Raw genomic sequence first — 6,098 nt, 5'->3', positions numbered from 1 at the left:
TGTTTTGGAGAATTTTATTTTTATTGGAGTATTTATGAATGAGAATTAAAAAACAGAAAATTAAATGAGCAGTTAGTAGAAACGAAAAAAAAAACTGACCAAAAACAGTTTTTGTGTCATATGCCAACACCGGAATCGGAAGTTGATAATTATACCTTGTATTGCGTCACGTGACTTCTTTCCGAAAGTAAAACAACGGGGCGGGCAACCAACCAAAGAGACTGTGCTGAAAGTCGATCGCCAGCCAGGCATAAAAAAAATAGACCTAAAAATGAGCAATCATCAATCTACATTATGACGTCACTTTCGTCACTTGGTCGTTGAAAAAAAAAAACGACCGCCAGGAAGGCGAGAAAGACACTTTATTTTCAACAGACTCTCACCCACAAGTCATAACCGACCGCACAGTTCCTGTCTTCACAATAAAAGCGGCGCTCCATCCTGCATGCGCTAACAAAATAAGAGTCTCAGAAAGCTAGCCAGCTACAGACTTTGCCGTTTGTGTATTTAAAAACACGCATTTTTCAAAATTTGTCCCGGAATTCATAGTATTGGAGAACAGGTGTATAACAAAAAACGATTTTCGAATTAATCGCGATTCTTATTTGAAGCGATTTTTAATCGATGAAAAAAAAGAAATCGATTTAAAAAAAACAACATTTTAAAAAAATCTGTCTTGGAATTCATAGTATTTGAGGATAGGGGTGTAAAAAAAAAAAAAAAAAAGATTTTCGAAGTAATCGCGATTCTTATTTGTAACGGTTTTTAATGAAAAAAAAAACAGATAAAAAACCCCAGTAATTTTCAAAAAAATCTGTCCTGGAATTCTTAGTATTGGAGGATATGGGTGTAAAAAAAAAAAAGATTTTCGAATTAATCGCAATTCATATTTGTAACGATTCTTAATCGATGAAAAAAAAATGTATTTAGAAAAACACAAATTAAAGAAAAATTCATAGTATTGGAGAACAGGCGTGTAACAAAAAACGATGTTCGAATTAATCGCGATTCTTATTTGTAACGATTCTTAATCAATGAAGAAAAGAAAAAAGATTTTAAAAAAAACACTAATTTTCCAGAAATCTGTCCTGGAATTCCTAGTATTGAAGGGTAGGGGTGTAAAAAAAATTTTTTTTTTAATTAATCGTGATTCTTATTTGTAACGATTCTTAATCCATGAAAAAAAACTGATTTAAAAAACACACATTTTTAAAAATTTGTCCTGGAATTCATAGTATTGGAGAACAGGCGCGTAACAAAAAACGATTTTCGAATTAATCGCGATTCTTATTTGAAGCGATTTTTAATCGATGAAAAAAAAGAAATCGATTTAAAAAAAAAAACATTTTTTAAAAATCTGTCTTGGAATTCATAGTATTTGAGGATAGGGGTGTAAAAAAAAAAAAAAAAAAGATTTTCGAATTAATCGCGATTCTTATTTGTAACGGTTTTTAATGAAAAAAAAAACAGATAAAAAACCCCAGTAATTTTCAAAAAAATCTGTCCTGGAATTCTTAGTATTGGAGGATATGGGTGTAAAAAAAAAAAAAGATTTTCGAATTAATCGCAATTCATATTTGTAACGATTCTTAATCGATGAAAAAAAAATGTATTTAGAAAAACACAAATTAAAGAAAAATTCATAGTATTGGAGAACAGGCGTGTAACAAAAAACGATGTTCGAATTAATCGCGATTCTTATTTGTAACGATTCTTAATCAATGAAGAAAAGAAAAAAGATTTTAAAAAAAACACTAATTTTCCAGAAATCTGTCCTGGAATTGGAGGGTAGGGGTGTAAAAAAATTTTTTTTTTTTAAATTAATCGTGATTCTTATTTGTAACGATTCTTAATCCATGAAAAAAAACTGATTTAAAAAACACACATTTTAAAAAATTTGTCCTGGAATTCATAGTATTGGAGAACAGGCGCGTAACAAAAAACGATTTTCGAAATAATCGCGATTCTTATTTGAAGCGATTTTTAATCGATGAAAAAAAAGAAATCGATTTAAAAAAAAAACATTTTTTTTAAATCTGTCTTGGAATTCATAGTATTTGAGGATAGGAGTGTAAAAAAAAAAAAAGATTTTCGAATTATTCGCGATTCTTATTTGTAACGATTCTTAATGAAAAAAAAAGAGATAAAAAACCCCCCACTAATTTTCAAAAAATCTGTCCTGGAATTCATAGTATTGGAGGGTAGGGGTGTAAAAAAATAGATTTTCAAATTAAACGCGATTCTTATTTGTAACGATTCTTAATCGATGAAAAGAAAATGTTTTAAAAAAAACACAAATTAAAAAAAAAAATCCTGGAATTCATAGTATTGGAGAACAGGCGTGTAACAAAAAACGATTTTCGAATTAACCGCGATTCTTATTTGTAGCGATTCTTAATCAATGAAGAAAAAAAAAAGAAAAAAAAACCCCCACTAATTTTCCAAAAATCTGTCCTGGAATTCACAGTATTGGCGGATAGGGGTGTAAAAAAATAGATTTTCGAATTAATCGCGATTCTTATTTGTAACGATTTTTAATCGATGAAAAAAAAAAGTATTTAAAAAAACACACATTTAAAAAAAATTGTCCTGAAATTCATAGTATTGGAGAACAGGCATGTAACAAAAAACGATTTTGTAATTTATCGCAATTCTTATTTTGTAGCGATTTTTAATCAATGAAAAAAAAAATTATATTTAAAAAAACAATTAAAAAAAAAAAAAATGTCTTGGAATTCATAGTATTTGAGGATAGGGGTGTAAAAAAAAAAGATTTTCGAATTATTCGCGATTCTTATTTGTAACGATTCTTAATGAAAAAAAAAAGAGATAAAAAACCCCCCACTAATTTTCAAAAAATCTGTCCTGGAATTCATAGTATTGGAGGGTAGGGGTGTAAAAAAATAGATTTTCAAATTAAACGCGATTCTTATTTGTAACGATTCTTAATCGATGAAAAGAAAATGTTTAAAAAAAAACACAAATAAAAAAAAAAAATCCTGGAATTCATATTATTGGAGAACAGGCGTGTAACAAAAAACGATTTTCGAATTAACCGCGATTCTTATTTGTAGCGATTCTTAATCAATGAAGAAAAAAAAAAGAAAAAAAAAAACCCACTAATTTTCCAAAAATCTGTCCTGGAATTCACAGTATTGGTGGATAGGGGTGTAAAAAAATAGATTTTCGAATTAATCGCGATTCTTATTTGTAACGATTTTTAATCGATGAAAAAAAAAAGTATTTAAAAAAACACACATTTAAAAAAAATTGTCCTGAAATTCATAGTATTGGAGAACAGGCATGTAACAAAAACGATTTTGTAATTTATCGCAATTCTTATTTTGTAGCGATTTTTAATCAATGAAAAAAAAAATTATATTTAAAAAAACAATTAAAAAAAAAAATGTCTTGGAATTCATAGTATTTGAGGATAGGGGTGTAAAAAAAAAAGATTTTCGAATTATTCGCGATTCTTATTTGTAACGATTCTTAATGAAAAAAAAAAGAGATAAAAAACCCCCCACTAATTTTCAAAAAATCTGTCCTGGAATTCATAGTATTGGAGGGTAGGGGTGTAAAAAAATAGATTTTCAAATTAAACGCGATTCTTATTTGTAACGATTCTTAATCGATGAAAAGAAAATGTTTAAAAAAAAACACAAATAAAAAAAAAAAATCCTGGAATTCATATTATTGGAGAACAGGCGTGTAACAAAAAACGATTTTCGAATTAACCGCGATTCTTATTTGTAGCGATTCTTAATCAATGAAGAAAAAAAAAAGAAAAAAAAACCCCACTAATTTTCCAAAAATCTGTCCTGGAATTCACAGTATTGGCGGATAGGGGTGTAAAAAAATAGATTTTCGAATTAATCGCGATTCTTATTTGTAACGATTTTTAATCGATGAAAAAAAAAAGTATTTATAAAAACACACATTTAAAAAAAATTGTCCTGAAATTCATAGTATTGGAGAACAGGCATGTAACAAAAAACGATTTTGTAATTTATCGCAATTCTTATTTTGTAGCGATTTTTAATCAATGAAAAAAAAAATTATATTTAAAAAAACAATTAAAAAAAAAAAAATGTCTTGGAATTCATAGTATTTGAGGATAGGGGTGTAAAAAAAAAGATTTTCGAATTATTCGCGATTCTTATTTGTAACGATTCTTAATGAAAAAAAAAAGAGATTAAAAAACCCCCCACTAATTTTCAAAAAATCTGTCCTGGAATTCATAGTATTGGAGGGTAGGGGTGTAAAAAAATAGATTTTCAAATTAAACGCGATTCTTATTTGTAACGATTCTTAATCGATGAAAAGAAAATGTTTAAAAAAAAACACAAATAAAAAAAAAAAATCCTGGAATTCATATTATTGGAGAACAGGCGTGTAACAAAAAACGATTTTCGAATTAACCGCGATTCTTATTTGTAGCGATTCTTAATCAATGAAGAAAAAAAAAAGAAAAAAAACCCCCACTAATTTTCCAAAAATCTGTCCTGGAATTCACAGTATTGGCGGATAGGGGTGTAAAAAAATAGATTTTCGAATTAATCGCGATTCTTATTTGTAACGATTTTTAATCGATGAAAAAAAAAAGTATTTAAAAAAACACACATTTAAAAAAAATTGTCCTGAAATTCATAGTATTGGAGAACAGGCATGTAACAAAAAACGATTTTGTAATTTATCGCAATTCTTATTTTGTAGCGATTTTTAATCAATGAAAAAAAAAATTATATTTAAAAAAACAATAAAAAAAAAAAAATGTCTTGGAATTCATAGTATTTGAGGATAGGGGTGTAAAAAAAAAAGATTTTCGAATTAGTCGCGATTCTTATTTGTAACGATTCTTAATGAAAAAAAAAAGAGATAAAAAACCCCCCACTAATTTTCAAAAAATCTGTCCTGGAATTCATAGTATTGGAGGGTAGGGGTGTAAAAAAATAGATTTTCAAATTAAACGCGATTCTTATTTGTAACGATTCTTAATCGATGAAAAGAAAATGTTTAAAAAAAAACACAAATAAAAAAAAAAAATCCTGGAATTCATATTATTGGAGAACAGGCGTGTAACAAAAAACGATTTTCGAATTAACCGCGATTCTTATTTGTAGCGATTCTTAATCAATGAAGAAAAAAAAAAGAGAAAAAAAACCCCCACTAATTTTCCAAAAATCTGTCCTGGAATTCACAGTATTGGCGGATAGGGGTGTAAAAAAATAGATTTTCGAATTAATCGCGATTCTTATTTGTAACGATTTTTAATCGATGAAAAAAAAAAGTATTTAAAAAAACACACATTTAAAAAAAATTGTCCTGAAATTCATAGTATTGGAGAACAGGCATGTAACAAAAAACGATTTTGTAATTTATCGCAATTCTTATTTTGTAGCGATTTTTAATCAATGAAAAAAAAAATTATATTTAAAAAAACAATTAAAAAAAAAAAATGTCTTGGAATTCATAGTATTTGAGGATAGGGGTGTAAAAAAAAAGATTTTCGAATTATTCGCGATTCTTATTTGTAACGATTCTTAATGAAAAAAAAAAGAGATTAAAAAACCCCCCACTAATTTTCAAAAAATCTGTCCTGGAATTCATAGTATTGGAGGGTAGGGGTGTAAAAAAATAGATTTTCAAATTAAACGCGATTCTTATTTGTAACGATTCTTAATCGATGAAAAGAAAATGTTTAAAAAAAAACACAAATAAAAAAAAAAAATCCTGGAATTCATATTATTGGAGAACAGGCGTGTAACAAAAAACGATTTTCGAATTAACCGCGATTCTTATTTGTAGCGATTCTTAATCAATGAAGAAAAAAAAAAGAAAAAAACCCCCCACTAATTTTCCAAAAATCTGTCCTGGAATTCACAGTATTGGCGGATAGGGGTGTAAAAAAATAGATTTTCGAATTAATCGCGATTCTTATTTGTAACGATTTTTAATCGATGAAAAAAAAAAGTATTTAAAAAAACACACATTTAAAAAAAATTGTCCTGAAATTCATAGTATTGGAGAACAGGCATGTAACAAAAAACGATTTTGTAATTTATCGCAATTCTTATTTTGTAGCGATTTTTAATCAA

Source organism: Nerophis lumbriciformis, linkage group LG11 (genome assembly GCF_033978685.3).
Source record: "Nerophis lumbriciformis linkage group LG11, RoL_Nlum_v2.1, whole genome shotgun sequence".
In the NCBI taxonomy this organism is placed as follows: domain Eukaryota; kingdom Metazoa; phylum Chordata; class Actinopteri; order Syngnathiformes; family Syngnathidae; genus Nerophis; species Nerophis lumbriciformis.
Note: the sequence above shows the minus strand (reverse complement) of the source record.